We start from the raw sequence: 24,492 nt of genomic DNA, 5'->3' as shown, positions 1-24,492 counted from the left end.
TGCCTATACTAGACAATATTCCTTTTGATGAATTTGAAAGGTCTTAATTACATCTATAGAATACCTATACCTTGTTAATACAAAGTAACATAATTATGAGAGTGACATCTCATTTCCTTTGTCATGGTCTATATTGATTAGAATCTGCCCATGATCAACTGCAGAAGATAATATTGGAAACAATGCCAAGAGCTGGAGACCATGAGTGGCATCTTAGAATTCTATATACTATTTGGGGGAATATTTGATTCCTTGAAAAATGTTCAGGATGTAATTTAGGAAGATTCAAAGCAGTTTATAGGGTATTAAAATAGAATAAATGTTAAAGGGTAGTATAAAAATAAATATAACTGGTTTTCTGTGAATCATTTGAATAAAAGTCATTTTTGTTTTCCTAATTTATTTATGCATTCTTTATTTTCTCTGGTAAGCAAGTGATGCTTTTTTAAAAAGAAAATGTGTATCTTGGTTAAGAGCATGGGTGCTAGAAGCAACTTTCTGAGTTTTAATCCCAGATCTGCATAATTTATAAGCTCTATGACCAGGGTAACTATCTACATTGAACCTCTATTTCTGTTTGTTATAAATCAGACTCCATTTCTGCTGATTGCTGTTCACTATCAAGACTTACTTTGCCCGATTCCCCCTTTGCCCTGTGTCTGGAAATCTCAAAATAAGCCTGAATGCTTCCTCCTTTTTTCTCTGTTGGGTGGTTCAAACCATGTTCAGGAAATCTCATCTCAAATCCCACCCCCTAACCACCACAAAAGTCTAGCCAGTTTCTTTTTCCTGTTATCTCAAACCACTTCTGGGCCTACTTGGGAGTCTACCATCTTCTTCCTGGAAACTTCTGTCATATGACTTATAAACATTTTCATAACATTTGTGTATGTATGGTGTCATCTCTCTTGACATCTGCACCAAATTTTAGGTAGGGAAGATCCATCCTGCCTTTTCAAGGTGATTATGATATTTTATTTGTGAAATCAAGTTTAAAGTGGTATCAACACATTGTCTTATTGTAAGGAATAAATGCTTTAATGTATATGAAAACATTTAAGACAGAACCTATACATAGTAAATACCATATACATATTAGATGTAAATATTTATAAAAATTGTTAAGGAACTGATGATTTGATTTTCCTTACTCTGTAAGCCATCATTGTTGTACAATTGTTTTAAATAAAAATTTAGATAGCATGGTGTGCTACAGCAAAAATTTTAATAGGTTTTTAGGAAAAAACACCTGTTATATGCTAATTTATACAGCAAATTTTGTTTGGGTAGTTTTGTAAGTTAAATAAAAGGGACTATGTTTATTAGGATTTGAATTGTTTTGGTTATTTTCAGTCTCTAGTAAGATTTTGTAGTTACATGTTAAATGCCCATTTATCTTGAATTTGAGGTAACAGAATGCTTTTACAATCATTTTTCTTGACTCTAATGAGAGTGACCTAAAATATTTTAAAATGAGTTAACACCAAGAGTTTATTCTTTTAAACCAGTTTCTAGGGTTTATTTATTCATAGAGATCTCCTAGCCTTCCTATATATGTACCTACTGAACTGTAGAATTTTTTAAAAAGATGTTAAAATTTTAATTAATGGAATTAAGGATATTTATGGAAACTTCATTCATATTTGCCAAAACCTCGAAGCAACCAGATGTTATTCAATAGATAAATTGATGATCAAACTGTGGTACATGCATACAATGAAAACTATTCAACAATAAAAATAAGTGAGCTATTAAGACATGAAGAGATGTGGAAGAACCTTAAATTCATACCATTAAGTGAATGAAGCCAATCTGAAAAGGCTATGTAATATATGATTCTAAAAATATAAGATTCTGGGAAAGGCAAAACTATGGAGATAGTAAAAGGATCGATGGTTGCCAGGGACTCCCATGGGCAGGAAGTGGAGAGAAAGATTTTAAAGGATTTTAAGGGAGGGCATTCTGTATGATACTCTAATGATGAATACATGTCATTACACATTTGTCAAAACCCATAGGGTCCACAGCAGAAAAACATACCTTAATATAAAATACTGATTTTAGTTAATGATCATGTGTCAATATTGGGTCGTCAATTTTAATAAACACACCACACTAATGCAAAATGTTGATAATTGGGAAATTTGGGAGAGTGGAATAGTGGGGATGTATGAGAACTGTTGCGCAATTTTTCTGCAAACCTTTGAATTGTCCATTAATTAGTCTGTTATTTATTTAAAATGTTAGAATGATGACTTACAGCATCAGTAATCCTGACTTTCTTTTTAAATTATCAAAGAATAACTTACTTATGCCCATCATTATGTAAGTATTAAACATTTTTATTACACTTGTATTATAAAAAGTTTTATGCATCATATCCATGACTTCTATCAATGTTTTAGAACATTCAATTAAATAGAACATCTCTTTCCTAAATAATCTGGATAAAGCACTCACATGTATGCCTTTTTTCCTTAAAAGAAAAGATTTTCACTAAAGTTCTTTTCACCTACTATATAGGTTCCAAAATCATTACCCAAGTAAGAAAAATGAAGTGTGATCAGAGGTATTATGTAGTAGTAAAATAATAAAGCTAGAAGAAAAATCCATTTCCTCATTTAATCACTTCTGTGTTCTATTCCTTCATGTAGAAGCAAACCATTAAAACAATAGAGTTATATTTAGACACAATACCACAGTAAAAGAATTAATCTATTCCACCAAGAATATTGATTCTGCTCTCTTTCTTTGCCTATTTTTTGAGGTATATTCGACATGTAACATTAGTAAGTGTCAGATGTACAGTGCATTGATTTGATTTATTTATATGTTGCAGTATGATTACTCTCAGTTAGCTAACATCTACCTCCATCATGTCCCATATCATTTCTTCTTTGTGCTGAGAATATTTAAGGTCTAGTCTCTTAGAAACTTTGAAGCATATAATATTGTGCACTATAATCACAATGCAGTACATTAGATTTCCAGAACATACTCATTTTCTTAATCAAGTTTATACCATTCAACCAACATCTGCCCCATGCCCCAGTCCCTAGTAACTAAATTCTACTCTGTTTCTCTGAGTTCAGTTCCACATATAAGTTATATCATACAATATTTGTGTTTGTTCGACTGATCTCACTTAGAATGTCTTCAAGGTCCGTGTTGTAGCAAATGGAAGGATTGTCATTTTTCTCGGACTGAATGGCATTCCACTGTATGTCCATGCATCTTCATTATCCATCGATTGTCACTTAGGTTGTTTCCATATCTTGGCTAATTTGAACAATGCTGCAGTGAATTGAGATGGAGATATCTCTTTGACATCTTGTTTTCTTTTCTTTCTAATACATTCCCAGAATTGAGATTGCTGCATCATATGTTAGTTTCATTTTTAATTTTTTTGAGGAGACTCTATATTGTTTCCTGAAGTGGCTAAACTACTTTATCACCAACAGTGCACAAGGGTTCCCTTTTCTCCACATTCTCACCAATGCTTCTTATCTCTTGTCTTCTTGATGATAGCCATTCTAGCAGGTGTGAAATGATATCTCATTTTGGTTTTGATTTGCATTTCCCTCATGATTAGTGATTTGATTCTGGTCTTGAATTTTAGCAAATGTGGTATTTTTATTCCTTTCACAACTTACCATGCAAATTATTCTTTCTTCATTCAAATAATTTCAGATAGAAATTATTTACTTCTTAATTTTCTTCCCTTCCACAAATATTTTTCTCATAATGAGAAGGCCATTCAGGAGCAGGGTGACATAAAGATCTCAGGCTCTGTCCATGTGGTATTGGGGGGACATCAGGAAATATTTCTAGTCAAGATCTCCAGAAACACCACATTAAACCTGGGAAGTGCCTTGTCTTTCACTGTTTTTGTGTACAGTGTGTGTGGTTTACCTGTGCCTGGTGCAAGGTGGCAACCAAAGAGAAGTTTGCTGTCCATATAGTATGATGGAAGCCAGAGCTAGACTGGTCTTTGTGTGACTTTGGACTCTGCAAATCACTGTTTACTTGATTAGCTGTTTGGATAAGTTACATCACAGCTCTGAACTCCATTTCCTCATCTGTAAAATCAGGATAACGAGTCCTACATTTTAGAGTTGAAATACGATGGTATTGAAATGTAAATTCCACAAAGGCTGGGACTTTTTTTTTCTCCTATGTAGTTAACTGCTGTAAACTTTGTGCCTAAAATATGCTTCATCTATATCTGCCATTCAGTATATATTACTTGAGTGAATTAAATTGGCTAATATTTGCCAGATCATTATAAGACTTTTCAAATAGTTTATTTTTTAGAACAATTCTTAAGCTGGATGTTACTATTATCATCCTGTGACAGGAAGTGAGGTAAAGATAAGTTAAGTAACCTGCTAGAAAGTGTCATAAAGAAAATTCAAAGCCAAGCAACCAAATTTGGAGGTCAGCATGCCCACTTTCTTTCTTTCTTTCTTTTTTTTTTTTTTTTTTTTTTTTACCATGCTAACATCATAAAGTATGTAAAGTTCTGGAAAATAGTAAGTGCTTAATAAATATTCATACTTATTTCAGGAGAATCATTAAAACTGGAATTCCTGATTCAATTAGGTTATGATGTCCATTTAAAATAAAGACCAATAAAACCTGAAATTAATCATATAGTTAGTTCTGTTTTAAACTATGTGGGGTGTTTGTTTGTTTGTTTGTTTTGCTTTGTGTTTAGTTTTTGTAACGAAAGGCTAAGGAAGGTCCTAATTCATATAAGGAGAACTTTTATACCTAGGGAAAGGTGACCAATTCCAAAACATTCAATAGACCTGTAAAAGCTAAGTAATATTTTCAGACTGTGGCTCATAAAGTCAAATGCCATGCCTATTATTTTTAAAATAGAAAAACACATTCTATTTTGCATGTGGTATAAATATATGTATATACTGGATCACATTGTAAATATTTTCCTTACCGTGGGCACGTTCACCGCAGTTTTCATTGTTACTAGGTTAAACCCATCCCGGTTTTTATTTTTGAAGATCCAGTGATCCTCACCTCAATCTACTATCATTGGTTTTAAAAATTTATATGCTAAAATGTACTAGTTGTCCTTGAAAAACAAAATAAAAATTAACATGTAAAGATGTTTAAATATTCTAGAAGAAGCACCACTGTAAACAGCTTCATTTTCTAGGGGAAGGCTGAAAACCCTAATCTACGGAAAGAAATGAACAATAAAGAGTGCTATTGACAGCTTATACCCAAGGTCAATTATTATGATCTCCTAGCCTCCTTTCTCTCTGGGAGAGGTCTTTCTCCATCCCCTGGGCTAGATATATGGTGACTCAAATATGGTTAAGGTCCCATCTTCCCTGGCCGCTATATGTACCAATGTGACAATGTGATTAACTAGTGGAATATGAATATAACCTATGGGTACAGCTTTGGTTTTAAATGCTTAAAAAAATGTAGATGCTTGCCCTTCACCCAATTTCCTTCTCTCAGGCCAGAACATAAATGTGATGCTGAAGCAAGTTTAATGATGAAGAAAATGTTCAATACTTTCAACAGGTTGCAGGGTACCTGGGTCCCTAAATGACCTCATGAGGCAGAGTTGTTTTTCTCTTTGGAACACTTACCTACTTTTGGCCTTGCATACTGGAGAGCACAGCATACTTCCATTTTGTTTAAGTCATGAAGTGTTGAGGTCTGTTTGTATCAGCAGGTTAGCTTACACACCAAATGATATCTTCCTGGGATTAAAGATAGATAACAACACCATCATGACTACCACCGACAAAGAGATCGGCAAGTGCTTGTTCAACTCATGCTCTGCACTTGACATTGTGCTGTTCATTTTGAACATCTGATTGCAAAACAACCATGATGCAGATATCATTCTGAGACTCAGATGAAAATTTTCTTAGCAATCTTCTCTCCATCATTAGTCAGAAAGGGTGAAAGCTAAGATTGAAACCCAGGTCAGTATGATTACAACCTTCCAAAGTTTAATGCAAATATATTCCACTTTCAGCATTCCCAACTGTTCATTTAGTGCCTCATTATAAAATGAGGGCTTCTATACCAACTCTCATGACACCATTAGTGAATTTAAACTGAAAACAAAATGGGTTTATGTTTCCAGGATATGAAATTAATTTGTACTGATTTTATTATTTTCCATTTGTTTGATTTTTTCCCCACAAACTTTATATTGAATACTTTGTGAAGGGTATTGCTAGAATTGGGAAGACAAAAAGAGCACAGTACCATCCCATGAGGTAGGAAGGGAGAACTATACAAGTCAATCACTGTCACACTGATAACAATATACATTTAGATGGTTACAGAGTAGGGAATATCCAGGTGGCTAGACACAACCTAAATGAAGTGTGAAAATTTTAATTGAGCTTAAAAAGTAATATCTGGTCAGATGGGAGATAGGGAGCATTTCAAATGGGCAGTAAGCTGTATAAACAAAAGTTGGAGGTAAAATTGAATGTGATAAATTAGTGAAATACTCAAGAACTAACTTAGTGGGAGTTAATATTACTTCTGGGAGTAGCACAATAAAGGGCTATCAGTACAACTTGAGGCTAAAAGGTAGAGAAATTGGTGTATCAATCTCCAGTACTAGATTTTTTTTTTTTTAATCTCAAAGATAACATTGGGATCACAAGATCAACCTTTAGGAAGAATAATGACCTAATTTTTGGATTGTATTCAGAAGAGGAAGAACTGAAAAGAGGAAAAGGAGTTACGTTGTTGAAGTAATTCAGGAGTGAAATACACAAATGCTGATGGACTGGTGGGGTTAGAATAGAAATAAAAACTGTAACAGTACTAGAAATAAAGAATCTCCAAGACTTAGAGGCTGATTGCTAAAATGTATATTGTAAACACTATCATTAGATCACTAATGACTGTTTTTGTTTCCAAATCACAGTTCCCTGGGAGCTATTATCAGATGTCAATAATTGCCATGTTTTCATCCTGTTTGACTAATTTTTGAGAGGTTAGGAGGTTTGAAAATGTAGACAGTGTTATCACAGTATGGCAAATTGAAGGGGAGTGCAAAATAGCTTTGAAAATTGGGAGATGTCAGGGAATATCTAGGTTGAGTGGTCCCTTTTTCTTTCTTTGTTTTTGTTTTAATTTCAGAAGCAAGTGCCAAGCTAAAAGATGAAAGTTTGAAAAATGGTTTTAGAAACTACATATCTAACTTATCTAAAAATTCTTAATGACTGAGTTTTCTTCCTAACTGCATGACTGTCTAGCGTTTGTTTATGCCTAAGAGAATTATTACCTTCATTGTTGAGATGTCCATTTAAACGTTAAAATTCTAGATCGCTTTTGCTCTGCCCTATGGTTCTCTTTCCCTAATCCCCAAATAATCCATTAGCATCAAGATAAATACTCAATTTCAATGCTGCGTATGGATTGCATAATCATCTTTATTTTATACATTTCCAAAAAGGAATCTTCACAGATACATGCCAATGTGTATATACCTTTCAGCCTCAGGTAAAAGAAATAAAAACTTCCCTTCTCAAACTAAAGTTTGGAAGCCTTCTATGTTAACTTAGACTTAAATTTTTGACTGCAGATATATTTCTGTATTTATTTTTGATACTGTTCATCGACTAACTGAATTCCAATTCTCAACCTCTATTATATCCACACATATACAAAGAAATTTGATTTATGTGTTCATCTTTTTCTTAAAGGTTCCTTCCCACTGAGAAAAGTAGAGTTAAAGGCTCAAAGAAATCTCTTCAAACAGGGATCTAGCATGAGTCACCACCATACAGTCAGGACTTACTCAAATCTTTCCTGTGATGGTAATGTAGTGCCAGAAAATTTCACTCACTTTTAAAAATACATAGTCAGATGCATTGCACTTTGATTTTTTTTCCTTACATTTAGATTATTCTTCCAAAAACCCGTATTTGGCTCAAAAACAAACAGTCTATGGGCACTTGGGTGGCTCAGTTGGTTAAGCAACTGCCTTCGGCTCAGGTTGTGATCCTGGAGTCTGGGGATCGAGTTCCACCTCAGGCTCCCTGCTCAATGGGGAGTCTGCTTCTCCCCTCTCATGCTCTCTCTCACTGTCTCTCTCTCAAATAAATAAATAAAAATCTTAAAAAAAAAAAGCAAACACTCTAACTTCAAGAAACACAAAGTGTACACATGTGTAAGGAGAAGTGAAGATGTAGAGTTGGCAAACTAAAAATTAAAAGTTATATTTGTTTCCTTCTATTTCCCTCCCTTCAGATAGACCAAATTTTAGGTAAGTATGCACAGGCTCAGAATTATTCTCCGTCAGTCAATTATGACGAGGAACACTTGAAGACAGAAGAAAAAAAAGTTTCACAGATAAAAGGTTAGGACTGTTTCTCGGGCAGCCTGTTTGAATGTGTGTCTACCAAAAATGACAATGACAATGAAAATAGATACTCCTTGGGGTGCCTGGGTGGCTCAGTGGGTTAAAGCCTCTGTCTTCGGCTCAGGTCATGATCCCAGGGTCTTGGGATCAAGCCCGCCGTATCGGGCTCTCTGCTCAGCACGGAGCTTGCTTCCCCCTCTCTCTCTGCCTGCCTCTCTGCCTACTTGTGATCTCTCTCTCTCTGTCAAATAAATAAATAAAATCTTAAAAAAAATAGATACTCCTTGACTGTAAAGACAGCATTCCAAATTTTAAGTAGTCATTAGTAGAGAACACCATGGGTTTTTATTTATTATTTTATTTTATATATATATATATTTTTAATGATTTTATTTATTTATTTGGCAGACAGAGATCACAAGTAGGCAGAGAGGCAGGCAGAGAGAGAGGGGAGGAAAAAGGCTCCCCACTGAGCAGAGAGCCCAATGCGGGGCTCGATCCCAGGGTCCTGGGATCATGACCTGAGCTGAAGGCAGAGGCTTTAACCCACTGAGCCACCCAGGCACCACAATGGGTTTTTATTATCAAAATATTGCTTGTGCCTTCATATTGATAATTGCCATAATAAAATTAATAGCTCAGGAGTTAGTTGGAACAGCAAGAATAAAGTTGGTAATGAGTATGAAATTTGGGCAATGTGTGGCACTGAATATTGTAATCACCGGAGCTGAATTGGTCAACATGACAATAAACAAGAGATATGTGTCAAGAAGATATGTAAGTGTTGATGTCATTGGACCAGAGAAGCAGCTGCAAAGAGCAAGCAGACATGAAAAACCTGAAGTCAACATTAGACAATGCAACTCAAAACTGTTCACAGCTAATTTGCACTGAAGGGTGTGTGTCATCTATAATAGCAGAGACCCTTTTCTGGTGAAAAAAAAAAAAAAATCTGAGACCAAGAACAGTACATAAGAAATCTGGGAGCCCAGCATAGGGTAGGCAAGAACCTGTAAAAAACCCAATAAATGTAAACCACAGGAGACATACACACACACACATACACACACCAGCACTAAAGCTGAGATTTTGTCTCTACACATCTGTTAAGAAAGCACTTGTCACGGGACGCCTGGGTGGCTCAGTTGGTTAAGCAGCTGCCTTCGGCTCAGGTCATGATCCCAGCGTCCTGGGATCGAGTCCCACATCGGGCTCCTTGCTCGTCCGGGAACCTGCTTCTCCCTCTGCCTCTGCCTGCCATTCTGTCTGCCTGTGCTTGCTCTCTCTCCCTCTCTCTCTCTCTCTGACAAATAAATAAATCTTTAAAAGAAAGAAAGAAAGAAAGAAAGAAAGAAAGAAAGAAAGAAAGAAAGAAAGAAAGAAAGCACTTGTCACTCCTTTACTGTGGAAGGAGTAGTGATTAATGGAGACTTCACCCATGATCCACCCATGGTAATTCAGATTAAAGGTGTTGAAGTAATTGTTAAACAAAAATTCTGTTAACTAACATACATATGGTGCTTTCTTTCTCCATAGTTCTTTTTGGTTTCTCATGCCTATGGTTCACAAATCATCATGGCATTGTAAATGAAATGTGTTTAAATGCAGCAGCCGGCCATATAATGTATTTTTTTTAAAAAGATTTTATTTTATTATTCATTTGGTAGCCAGAGACCACAAGTAGGCAGAAAGGCAGGCAGAGGGAAGGGGGGAAAGCAGGCTCCCTGCTGAGCAGAGAGTCTGATGCTGGGCCCGATTCCAGGACCCTGAGATCATGACCTGAACCGAAAGCAGAGGCTTTAACCCACTGAGCCACCCAGGCACCCCAGCAGCTGGCCATATAAAAATCTAGATAGGGACAGTTGTGTATGGGTTTTCTGGGTCATCATATGGGCAGACCCATATATACCATGGGTGCCTGGAAACTAGTTCTCTTTGGTTACCACCAAGTAACTGGCTCCTACATGTGGCTCTGAAAAGGGAAAAGAGATTATTTTCTCTTTTGATGAGTCCATTCTAGAACTTAATATACCCTCCTATCTGTGATATTTCATTGATTGCATGCTTTCTTCATAAGAAAACACAAACTATCCTAAGTATACTTTACTTTGAATGTCATTGAAAGTCAAAGATTGAAGGAAAGACCATGTCGGTAGAAAAGAATGAAGAGGAGAGTTATTTATTTATTTTTTGGAGCATGGCTTTCTTTCCTACCCTTATAAATAAGTGCAAATCCTCAATTTTTTTCTTCTTTTTCTACCACTTTATTATACAGACATTTTTTTTTTTCTTACACATGCGTCTTCTCACATCCCTAAATATTGAAATGAAGAAATACATGGTCACTTAGGGTTAGATTGATGATTCACCTTCCTTCTTATTTTAAATTCAAGTCTTAGGTTACCATTTCGTGACTCCACATATTCTCATTCTCTTCCTCCTCCCCATTATTGTTTGTTTAAAGAGGATTTAAAGGGTGACTCACAAAAACCCATTGCTATTTCTTTTTAAAGGAGAACTACCTCAAACTGAAGACACACTAAAGTGCTCTGCAAAATTGTAAAGGGAACTTTTTAATATTCTGAAACTAGCTGGTCCTTTAAAAACTTACTGAACCAGATTGCTGTCATGTCCTATATCATTTTAGTAAATATGGTCCGTGTCTCCTACATGGCCCTCTCCACTTAGCCTGTCAAGCCAGGACACCCCCACTTTCCAACCTGGGGTATCCAATATTATTGGCTTATAGGTTCTGTTTGGAACAGGAGCCCACTCAGTCTGGACCCAGAAGTGAGGGAAGGACTGGGGACTTCAATGGTTCTGGGGAAGGTAGCCAACAGAAGGTTCCTCACCCCTGAACTGTATGTCCTACACTTGCTTCTCAGGTTTCCCAGAAAAACCAAATTCTATTTTCCCACAGTAGTTATTTTCTCAATGACCTAGCATTTAACCTCCACTTCCCCTTTCTTGCTCATTTCCAGCAAATTTCTGGAGAGTACCTTCCAAATAAACTACCTTCACTCAAATTTTAGCAGAGGGTCTTTTTTTCTAGGGAAACTCTAACGGGGTCTCATGTTACTGCATTTCGAGTATTTATGGAAATGGTGACATTACAATTTTGTAAGGAAAAACAGAGTCAGGGAAGGATTTTTATTACAGCATTCTTTATGTAAACATCCTTGTATGAAGCTGAGAGCAGTGATTCAAAAAGAAAATGTTTTTCTTTAAACTGAGTGGAAGCAGTGACATCTTAGTAATATAAAACCTATTATTTTTTCAATTGGGTTTAAAAGTAAAAGTTACTTTCATTAAATGACTCACAAAAATTCTCTGATTCTATTGACTCTAATTTCAGTTCACTCTAATTCATTTCAATTCAGGTTGTCATTACAACAATGCACAATGGACAATACCCAAATAATAAATACAGGCCGTTTCCCTTGAAGAGTTTATGGAGTAATTGTGGGATAGATATCCAGAAATTAACCCTCACTGTGCATCATGCATAGACCTATGAAATATTTGAAATCAGATAAAATTGTTAAAACCAACAAAATTGAGAAATCCTTTTTTAGAGGTCCTCTGCTGAGATCACCACGTTCATTCCCTCCCAGTTGCAGGTCCCATTTCAGTTGCCAGCCCATTGCTGATTTTCCCAGCCTGGACTCCTCTTCTGAATTCTAAAGTCTCATACCCAATATTTTGACTTTCTGTCTCTATGTTGAAATCTAACAGGCATGTCAAACCTATCATGGTTGAATTGGGAGTCTTGGTTCTGGTCCCCATCTATTTATCTCTCAGTCCTCTCTCCAAATGTCTAAATCACTTATTTATCCAACTAGTTGCTCAGGAACTAAGGTCTTATTAAAGTCAGTGGCAGGACATGTTGCATGTTCCTCCAGGATACCTTACCAACGTCTTTATTCTCTCCACCTTCATTGTTTGCTGATAATCTAAGCCTAAAACACTGCTCTTTTGGGATCTTTCTTCTTCCACTATTTGTTCTCTGCAAACCGTTTTCTACTTAGTAGCCTGGGTGATCCTTCTAAAGATTTCTAAAAGAGGAATTAGATCATGATTCTTCTGCTTTTAAAATCCTCTAGGGACTGTGACTACAATTAAATAAAAACTCCTTGCCACAGCTTCTAATCTCTAACCTCATCTTCTACTGTTTTCCCTGCTATGTTCCATCCACAGGGCTCTCCTATACATCTCAAACACACCAAGCTCTTCTTTACTTTGGAGTCTTCACAATTGTTGGTTTCGCATTGTTACTCCTGTCTCAATTCAAACATTTCCTCCTCACTGGAGATTTCATCCCCAAGCAGTCTATAGTTAGTTATCTAGTTACTCTTGTTCTGATCACTCTGCAAATTGCACAAGCAAAGGGACCTCATTCTGTTGTTTCCCACTCTATTCAATGGCATCTATATCACTACTGGGTACCAAATAGGCACTCCAATAAATGTACATAGAATGAAAAATTGAATAAATGAATGAATGAATGAATGAATGAATAAAAGGGAATGAATTGCCTGAAAGTGAGGTGCAGATCATCTTGGGAAATGCTGAGGGAACTAGAAGGGAAAGGGGAGTTGGTTGCACAACACCAGGAGTCAACTAGGGATTCCTGAATGGGCTGAGTCACATCTGTGCTTGAAGAAGCATGGGCCTGTTCTTGGACGTGAAGAACATTTTTTTTCCTTTTCTTTTTTTTTTTTTTTTTTGGCCACATTGTAAATGCATACTTGGAGATGACCTGGGATGTTCCAGGAAGGCTAAGAGAGAAACCTGACTGGAAAGGGACGAGTAGTGCTAAGCAGGTGACGTCAGTTGGCCTCAGTCTGTGGTTAGATTTGACCTAGGGTATGAAAGAAACCATTGTTTGCATTGGTAAATCAATGGTATAAAGCACTGAGACAAAAGAAAACAAAAACCTAAATAATTTGGGGCCTTGTTTCAGAATGAATGCCTTATAGTGTCTTGTATCCCGTGTGTTTTCCTGAGTTGGTGCCTGGACCACAAGGTTAAAAGCAAGATCTTTGGAGTCAGATGTGAGTGTGCATGCAGGTGAATTTGCTAGCTGTCTGTCTTTGAACAGATACTGAATCTCTCTCTCTCAACTCCAAATTGTAATTTGCAAATTGTAGGATTAATTTCATGAGCATATATAAATCACTCAGTATCATATCTGACAGAAGAGATTAATAAATGTTGTATCACCACTTTTATTAATATCTTAAAGCATGGTATCTGACAGGATTCCCAGCCCTGATGTTTAGACAATTCCTTAAGGTTCAGCAGTGTCTGCTACCTCTTAGTTTCTCCACCCACAACCTGGGTGCTGACGAAGGATCATCAGTGATAAAAATGGTATAGTTAAGTTCTCTTAAAGAAATGTATCATGATGAATAACGATATGGAGAATTATCTTATGGCAGAAAGCATTGGGCTGAAAGATAAATTTGAATAGTACATTTTGCATATCGTAAATTGGCATGTGGCTAAATCTTGTATAAGGTGAAATGTTACTAAAAACTGAACTATATGAATATATTTCTTTTAGATAACTTGTACTCAACTAATAATGAAATGAATGCATTCTTGGAAAGTTTGTTTATTCACTCACACTGAAAGCTGACAATGTGCCTGTTGGTAGTCAATGGACTTGGGAAATACGACGCATAAAAAGTAGACATAGTCTTGTTCTCAGGAAGCTCATGGTACGGTGAAAGAGACAGTTGCAGAGTGGCGAGTGCTATAAAGGAGAGATGATTCCAAGGGATTTTGTAATAAGGGAGCCTGACCAGAAACCCAAGATTCTATAAAAATATTTATAGGTTACGTACAGTTACATTGCTTTTAGAGCATAGTGTCTCCAGGGCAGAGTGAAAAGAGGGATGTATTAAAGACTAACTACAATGCTTTTAGTGAGAGTTGACTAAGACTATAGTTAATTGTCATTTTGATTACAGTGAAATAAAGTAAACAGTAACTTTATCTTCATTTATCATTTACATATAGAGTGTATTTACACATACGTGTGTATATTTAATGGTGCTTCATTTACTGCAGGACCCCTCAGCCCATCTTCTATCCTGCATTTCTCTGAGTAAGAAGATTTTCAACGATTCCTAGTTCTCCCTTCTCTGTTTGACCCTTCTGAAAAATTCTGTGTAGAATGCGGTTTCCTCATCCAGTGTTGTCAGATTGTCCATTTCTAAGTGAATGACTTCTGGATCTGTGCCGTCCAACAGCTTTTCCCTGAGTTCTAGTTTCAGTGTCTAACTTGATGCTAGATTTCTCCACTTCAATGGCACCCTGTGGAGGCCTTAAACTGAAAATATCTGAAACTCTACGTACAATTATTCCTCAATTCTGAGTCTTCTCCATGTATTCCAGTTCTGGGTGAATAGCATCACCATCTATCTTGATCCCCAAATCAGAGCTGTGGGGGCTGTGCTGTAGTCCTCCCTGCTCTTCATCCTTTTATGTTCAGTTTGTGAACAAGTACCGTCAATGTCCTCTTTAATTTCATCGTAACTGACCCCCTCCTTTCCATGATTCTGCCTTAGGCTGCCTTAAATCTAAACGTATACCGGTTCACTAATGCTCTCACTTTTCCCCTCCTCCAATCTGGTTAGCTCTCCGTGTTGTCCTTCACACTCAAGTGAGCTTCCTACTTTTCCACATCAGTTTATTTTTATTTATTTATTTATTTATTTTCGCTCTGCAGTTTGAAGCTCTCTACTGACACACCATTGCTATTCCCGGCACTCTTTTGCCCTACAGATTTCAGGTGGATCTTTTCATGACCTTGGGTAATTTCTTCTTGCGCATGTGCGTAGGGCTTTCTTGCAAAGAACGCTAGAGAACCAGCTGCCCCCTCTGAAATTCTCTGAGCAGCCCCCTCCTGTTATTCTGCTTCAGAAATTCCAGCTGCCTTGGCCCTTCTCGGATTGAATTTCCGTCTTAAGTCAGTGAGACTGTCATACTCCAGGTTGCCCGCTCTGCACTGTGGCAGGGAAACTGCCTCCCTGTGGTAAGTGGAGGCAATTGCTGGGCTCCTCTCACCTGCTGCCCTTCTCCCAGAGATGACAAGACCTGCTTCCCGTTTTCCGATGATTAAAAAGTACTCTTAACATATGTTTTATCCAGCTTTCTAGATGTTTAAAAGGCATGAGGATGAATACAATTTTTGTTGCTCCAACATGCTCAGAAGCAGAAATCCAGAAATACACATTTTTCCAAAGAAGGCTTATTGTGAGTTTATATCCAGAATACCAATTCATACAGTGCCTCTAAAAAAATTAGCTTTCATCGTTAACAATCATTTGTCATACAATATTAATATAATTTCAAAATAACATTAGTAGAAAATAATAAAAGATTTATATACATTTATAAACACTTCTTAGCACACCTCCCACTGAATACACTGTGATCAAAACCAGATGGGATTATTCTTTCCTTTTCTGTATAGACACACAGACATTTTGCAATACAGCTGACAAAAACCATCAAGGAGCTTGAAAACAAGAAAGTTTGCGGCAGTTTCACAACCAATAGGAGATTAAAGAGACATGATTACTAAGTGAAATGGGATGGGATTGTGGAATACAAAAAAGATATTAGGTCAAAGCTAAAAAAATCTAAATCATGGACATTAATTATATCAGTATTGGTTCATCAACTATAGCAAATGTGCCATACTGATGGAATATCTTAATAAGGGAAACCATGTAAGTGGAAGGGGCATAAATAAAAACTCTAGGATCTGTTCAAGTTTTCTGTAATTCTAAAACCTTTTTTAAAAATAGTCATTTTGGGGTGTGCCTGGGTGGCTCAGTGGGTTAAGCCTCTGCCTTCAGCTCAGGTCATGATCTCAGGGTCCTGGGATTGAGCCCTGCATTGGGATCCCTGCTCAGTGAGGAGCCGGCTTCTCCCTCTCCCTCTGCTGTTCCCATTGCTTATGTGCACCTGCTCTCTCTCTGTCAGATAAATAAATAAAATCTTTAAATAGTCAATTTTTTAAAAGCCATTTTGAAAAGTAGTGGCTGTTGGCAGTACTGGATTTGTGCTTTTCTCTTGCCTCATCAGATTAGTTATTGCTTAATTTGAGATTTTATTATACTTCAAATGAAGATGGTACATGTATTTTTTCAGAGTGAATTTAATATATGTATACAAAAAATGAATTTGTGTTTATTCATATTTCTCAAAATATGTTAATACTGGGGAGAGGGCAGTTGAAGCATTTTAAATGGCCAAAAAATAAATTTCCTCCAGTAATTTTTTAAATATAAAAAACACTGTGTGTTCTTTGGTGTCCTTTTTGGACTTTCTATTCTGTTCTATTTGCTTTGTTCGACTCGTAATATCACAGTGTTTTAATAATTTGGACTTTTTGTATGTCTTTTTATATTTATTCTATTTCCAAGTTAGCTTCATAATAAAATTTTCTAGCCAGGGGAAAGGGTGGTAGAGAGACTTTCCATAACTTTAATGAGATTACATTAAATTATGAATTAATTTAGGAGAACTGACATATTTGTGATGTTGAATTATCCTATCTGAGAACATACACATATTCTATTTGTATTCATTTGTTCAGACCTGATGTTATATCTTCATAAATTACACTTCAGTTTTTTTTTCTTTCTTGTTGCTATTATAAATTAGATTACCTCTTTCATTATATCTTGCTTATATAAGTAGTTTAATAATTTTAATACATTAATTAAAAACCCACTATTAAATTTCCCTATTACTTGAGTAGTTTTACCATTCACTCTTTTTGGATAGTTCAGATACAAAATTATATTATGAGAATGTAGAAATAATTTTACCTCAAATATTTATGCCTCTAATTGCTGTTGCTTATCTAAATGTGTTGGCTAAAACTTGATTAAAACATTAATAGAAGTTGTGACAGTGTGCATTTAAAAAAATGTTATTCCTAATTGCATGTTTTCTCTCTCTCTTTCTCTTTGAGTGAGATGATTGGAGGAAAGTAAGATACATTTGCATGGCTTACATGTTTCAGTTCCTTGACCTTATATGGATTTATCTATATTTCCCTTTCTTTTTCCCAAATTCCAACTTCATGAGAGCAAGAACCATGTCTAATATATCTCGGTGTTTCCATCATCTATCAATGTTGTCAAAACATCAGAGATACATTTATTCATGCATTTTAACATCAGAGTTACTGAACACACGCTTATTGAAATACCTAATTCTAATTTATTAAACTCAAATATTCAAGTTATTTGAAATAAGCTACATTTCTTTTTATTTTATCAATTTTACAAAAATAAAATAAATGTATAAAGATTCATATATAATGAGGTCCTGACATTAAGCTTTGAGTTCATTTGTATTAATTTTATAATTTTTAAAATCATAACATGTTATGTCTCCCTCCTAATTTCTAAGACTTAGCACTATACAGTGACCAAACTTATTTTTAAAATTTAGTTTTGGTAAATATTAACATTGTGAAATACACCCAGTTCTTTAATAGAGATGGAAAATGTTGGTCATTCTGTGTTCTAATACCTTAACATAAATTTGGCATAGGTCTAAATTGGTATAAGTAGAAAAATCAAATTTAGTGAAAAAAAAAGTGAATAGACTTAGTACACAATGAAAACAAATTTTAAATCTTAATGCCATGAAATATTCCCATGCTGGGGCTCCTTGGTGTCTCAGTCCATTAAGTATCTGACTCTTGCTTTTGGCTCAGGTCATAATCTCATGGGTTCTGGGATCAAGCCATGTGCTCAGCATGGACTCTGCTTGAAGATTCTCCCCCTCTGCCCCTCCTCCCATGCACATGTGTGCACATGCTCTCTCTCTCTCAAATAAATAATCTTAAAAAAATTATTTCATTAAAGTCCAACTCTGCCCCAACATAATGTCTGTTTCTTTCTTTTTTTTTTTTTTTAAGTATTTTATTTATTTATTTGACAGAGAGAGGTCACAAGTAGGCAGAGAGGCAGGTAGAGAGAGAGGAGAAGTAGGCTCCATGCCAAACAGAGAGCCTGGTGCGGATCTCGATCCCAGGAACCTGAGATCATGACCTGAGCTGAAGGCAGGGGCTTAACCCACTGAGCCACCCAGGCGCCCCAACCTCTGTTTCTGTAGTAAAGATGATTATGGGAGGAAAGTAAGAGGTCCATGGATGTACAAAGAAGCCATGCATCGTTCATGGAAAATATTTGAGGGCCTGATATATTTATAATCTTTTTTAGGAGCTTTTGGGGAGTGATGGATATTTTGGGTGAAGTAAAGGCTAGGGAATATTTAGAATTGAGTCTCAAAAATAAAAGTGACACTAACCAGCAAAAGGTCATATATGTCATACTCAGGAAATCCTTTAAGGTATGTTAGGAGAGCCATTAAACTTCTGAACTAGAAGCATGGGATTTTCAGATGTGTAATTTGTAGAAGCAGTTTGTTGTCCACTGTGATCTCCTAGACCTACTAAATGAGAGAAATGCCTGGAAGGACCTGCTGGAAGACAGGAATATTGGAGGAGAACTGGACACATGACATTGTTAATGGAATAAAAAGGAGCCTACTTTTAAAAGCATTTTTGGTGTAAAAAATAAATACATAAAGGAGGGTCCTGACCATCAGCATTTTCCATTCTAGTGATGTGTTTAAGAAATATAACATAATGATGGACCAGGGAGGGATGGGTAGAGTTGCATTAAGGATTATAGAATTTTTTTTTTTTTCTTGCAAAACATCAGGGAAGAAGCAGTAGGACCTAGAAAGGATACTTTTTGCTATTTGTTACTACTTTTTTTTTTTTACTAGTATTATTTCCTGTAAGACTTTTGTTGTTAATATCTAAGAATCAGAAGGTGCTTGGTGTTTGCTGTCAACAAACACAAAAACTTAGATATTTAAGGACAATGGTGTTTTCATATATTGGTGTGTTCTTATGAGCCAGAACACCATAGGCATCATTTGATGAAACTGTCAATTTAAAAAGAAGAACCCAACATTCTTGAAATAATACTTCTTTCTAGAAAAAATTTGGAACATAACACATCTGTGATAGCCAATGTATTACTAAAGCATTTATTTTTAGGTTAATATTTACAGTGACTATATTTAAGTTTTCTGAAAATGAGATTTCGTTACATATGTGACTTTGTTTACATATGTAACTGTTAAAATATCTTGATATCCAATCTCAGGTGGTATAAAATTGCCAGTCACTTTAGAAAAGCAGTCTCATTAAATGCACATCACATTTTTTATATTGTGAAATAAAGTGTTACAAGCTCAGAGAAAATTCTCCACTCATCCTTAAATTGAATAATACAAATATTATTATTAACTTAGTTTCTCATGCTGTTAGCTTGTCTACTACGGGGCTTGAATCATATATCCTTTGCAGACTATGTGATCAAATAAAGTGCATTTGAGAAGATCATGCTAGAGTATGGAGGATCAGAGTTAAAAAGAAGTTGAGGGAATAGCTTTCTGAACTGGGGATAAATGGATTTGTAGCAGCTGTTGATAGCTATTAAAATGTTAGCAGTGCCTTCAGAATATTAAAGGGCAAGCGTCACATTCATGATGGATGTTAAAAATTTTTTCAGTAAATTTAAGGTACAAATGTGTTTAGCAATTAGCAATACCGAACACGTATCATAGCTTTCTGTTTCTCCTATATTGTGTGTTTTACAATCAAGTTTTAAATTTCAGTACCAAGGTTATTCATATTTTAACTCATCTTAGGTAGACACAGCAGTATTTGGAATGCATAGCCTCCTCCTGGTTTTATAATAATCTTCCACTGGTACCAGCCAGACTGGAGTTTTACAAAGCTTCTGTTATTGAATTTCAGAAATTTTAGGTCATGCTATGTTCATGGTTTTCTTTAATTTATTCATATTTGCCTTCCACTGTTCATTTAATGAAAATATAAGCCAGCTGGAAGTCCTGAGTGTTTCTCTACTTAGAAAAACCAGCATCACTGGTGGAACTGTATATTCTTCCAGCACTACTTCAGCATAACTGAGAGCCTATATACAGATTGTAATCTAGTATAATAAATTGGCACCTGATCCAATCTATTAATAAATGGCAAGAACCAAGTCAATTACAGAGTGGAAGAGCAAGGGGCACAATATAGGGTGACAAAAGGTGGTTTGAGAAGAATGCATCTGAAAGACACTCTTGCCCTCATCATCCTCACTTATTCCTCAGGTGTGCCTCTTCCGGCTCCCAGGGTAGACCCTAAACTCATTATCTTGTCCTGGGTTTCTGTAATGAGCTGGTGAGGTGACCAGACAGCCGACGGAATGAATAAACAATTACACAGCTCCTTAACAAATTTGTCCCCTAGGCCTCCCAAGTAAGAGGGAGCTTAGTGGTGGTGAGATAATGAGTTATGGTGGAAAGTGTTTGCTGCATGGCATCCCATCATTAGCTGACCCCCCAGCCCCACCAATGAGCCAAGAAAGATGACGTGACTATGTGAGCTCTGTATTTTTTGTCCAGCATGAAATAAAAGCTGAATTAACAACATTGTATTTCATTTCGTGACCTGGATGCAAAACTATTTTGTAGTTTTTTTTTTTATTAGTACCAATATAAAGAAAAGAACATTAAGTGTTTTATAAGTACTGAATCTGCTGGACTCTTCAAGTGTCAGCGTGAGTACGCTCATTGAAAGAATGTGCTGTATTCAAAAGCATTACCACCAAAGCAAAGCTGGCTTTTGTTATAGTTCCTAGATTGCCACCACCTCCAAATTTTACTATGATACCTGAAACTCAGTCTTTTTTTTTTTTTTTAAAGATTTTATTTATTTATTTGACAGACAGAGATCACAAGTAGGCAGAGAGGCAGACAGATAGAGAGGGAGGTGGAAGCAGGCTCCCTGCAGAGCAGAGAGCCCGATGTGGGGCTCGATCCCAGGACACTGGGACCATGACCTGAGCCGAAGGCAGAGGCTTTAACCCACTGAGCCACCCAGGCGCCCCCTGAAACTCAGTCTTAATGTTAGAGTTACTATTTAAGGAAATATTTATATTTAAATAAAGTTAAATAATTTAACTTAATTTAACTTCAAGTTAAATTAAGTTAAATTATTTAACTTTATTTAAATATTTATATTTAAATAAAGTTAAATATTTTAACTTAATTTAAATAAAGTTAAATATATTTAAATATAATGCATTAAAACATTTAATGTTGAATAGATCTAATGATATAAGGCTTTTATTTTATTACTAAATAATAGGTTTAAATATGTTTATTTAGATATGTAATTTATACTTAGTAAACAAAGCAACTTTTATTTATAAGGCAAATTAAGTGTCTTTTGGTGATACTTGTTTCAAGGTATAGGTTGGTCAGATGTTGACAGGAAACAGGAGACAGTCATTGCCTTTATATTCTAAAAGTTGCATGTAGGGATGCATTGAAAAATTCATTGCATTTTAACAAGCAACAGATTCATGGACCCAGTTAATTGCACTAAAAAAAAAACCCCAAATTGTTGTTTTCTTATATCTGATGTATACTTTTTTTAATTGCTTTTTATAGTGTTTATTTTCCCTTTTCAATGAGATATTTATATTAAAATTTCCACATTTTTTCCTTGTAGCCAGATCATAACTAAAGCTCACATGCAGCCAGTTAGGCAAGGAGGGTACTTTTCTAGGCACACAATAAAATACTTGACCATAATTTGAATCTTAGCTAATCGTTTGATATACAAGTCACTGGGTAATCACTGGGAGTTTGCCTTTCGTGCAATAAAAAGGAAATGGTTATATTATTTCTCTGAAATGCAAAAAACTTTCCTCTGGGGGGACCAGCATGGCTCAGTGGGTTATGACCTACTCAGGTCATAATCCCAGGGTCCTGAGATGGGGCCCCCATGCCAGGCTTTCTGCTCAGCAGGGAACTTCTCTCTCTCCCTCTGCCTGCTGCCCTTCTTGTGCATGTGCACACACTCTCTCCCTCTCTGTCAAATAAATACCTTTAAAAAAATAAACTGTCCTCTGCATTGATAAAAATCTGAAGGGAAAAACAGAATTATCGGAAATTATATGTCCCTTGCATATAAATCTACAGTGCTGAAAATAAAGCCCTTTTTCTTAGTCCAGAGTATAACAAATTTAGAGGAAATCTTTCTAGACTCCCTGGCACATACCAAACTCAGAACTCATAAATACTCATATCTACAAAGGTCAGTGTGCAATGAGGCTAGAAACGCTCTCTGGTGACTGAAATGGAAAAAGAAAAATCAAAACACGGAACAAGCATATCACCATCGAACCAATTTTGTTGAGGAGCAGCTGTGATCCACACTTTGAGTCTGATGTGCATTTTCTCTGCAGTATAGACTGATAGTTAAAAAAGAAATGAGCTATAGATTTTATGCTCAAGAAGTCAAGATCTGTTTGTAGACAGAGTGTCTCTCAGACCTGATTGCACAGTGCATATATGGTAAACACTCCCAAATTATCTCTCTAGTCTGGAGATCTTTCCTGAACTTTGGATTCAGTATCCAAATGAGGATATCCAAGTGAGGACTCAAAATCAATGAGGGCTTGAGAGCCCTAATTAATGTGTTCATATTCCCGCCAAGATCTTCACCTTGAGACTTCCCCATATTGATTGAGGGCAACTCCATCTTTCTAGCTGTTTCAAGCCAGGAACTTTGCAGTTATTCATGAACTTTCATTTCCTCTCACAGTGTACACCCAGTGCATCAGATCTCACTGTTTCCCAGGGAGATCATTCTGATAACCTCTTAACTGTTTTGACTGCTTCTATCAATACTGCCCATGCTCAACAGTCTTTTCTCAATACAAGAGTAAGAGGGATTCTTTGAAAATATCTATCTGATGCCTTCAACTCAAAGCCTGCCAAATGCTTCCATATTACTTGGAATGACTGCCAAATGCCTAAAAATGGCCCCAAGTCCCACAACATGTGTCTCCCCATGTCTTAAATTAGTACAAGAGTCTCCACATAGCCCCCACAGTTTCCTTTATTGTTAACACATTACTGAGGTATGTTTGTTATAATTAATTTACTAATATTGATGTAGTATTACTAGACTCTATATTTTACTCAGATATCCTTACTTTTTACCCAATGTTCTTTTTCTGTTTCAGGATATTATCAAGCATACCACAGTTGTATTTATTTGCCATGTGTTAATTCTTCTGGCTGTGAGAAATTTTTGGAATTTCCCTGCTTTTGATAACAAAAGTTTCAGTTTTGAACAGTTTTGAATTGCATTTATTTATGTATTTATTTATTTATGCAATGCTTCCCAATTGGATTTCTCTGATGTTTCTCTCATGATTAGGCTAGAGTTATGAGTTTTGGGGAGGAAGGTCATAGAGGTGATTTTCAACATTTCGTAGTGGTGTATGTTATCAGTATCATATCACTATTGATGGTAACCTTAATTTATTTCTCATATTTACTCACTACAAAGTTAATGTTTTGAACTTCTTTCATCATTGTAGTTTTTGGAACCTAATGTGTGCAAGCCACACTTAGGAAATGGAGAATTATGCTTCACTGCTACGAGGTCAGGAAATCAATGTAAGTTATTTGGAATTCATCCAAATAAGGGGCATTTATCTCTTCTCTCCCATTTATTCATCCAATGATTTATATCTGTGGACTTATGGATGTTTATTTTGTACGTTGGATTATAATTTCATTCTACTTTATTTTATTGCTTAAATTATTTCAGCTTTGTCCTTTGGGAGCTCTTTCAGTTGGCTCCTGGTCCCTTTTGATGTACCCCCTTCATTGAGTGTGTATGTGGCGGGGGCGTGAGGGGGTGTTTTCTTATGTTCTGGCACTACAAATTTCTCCAGTATCCTATGTATTGATTCTCTTCTGCAGTCCTAGAGTCAGCCATTTCTCCACAAAGCTCTGATTCTGTTTATTGGAGAACTGTATTAGGAAACAGTATCCGGGCCTGAGTGTGCCCATTACTATTAGGGTGGCATTATTTCTAGTCTCAGGCTCAACTGACAGAGCAAGGAAATTATGTGTGTATACTAACCTTTGTATATACACATATGTATCAACATTTCTATATGTATCTATCTGCATTT

The sequence above is a fragment of the Lutra lutra genome, chromosome 6 (genome assembly GCF_902655055.1).
Source record: "Lutra lutra chromosome 6, mLutLut1.2, whole genome shotgun sequence".
NCBI lineage: Eukaryota > Metazoa > Chordata > Mammalia > Carnivora > Mustelidae > Lutra > Lutra lutra.
The sequence above is the reverse complement of the archived record's forward strand: the minus strand, read 5'-3'. Positions refer to the sequence as shown.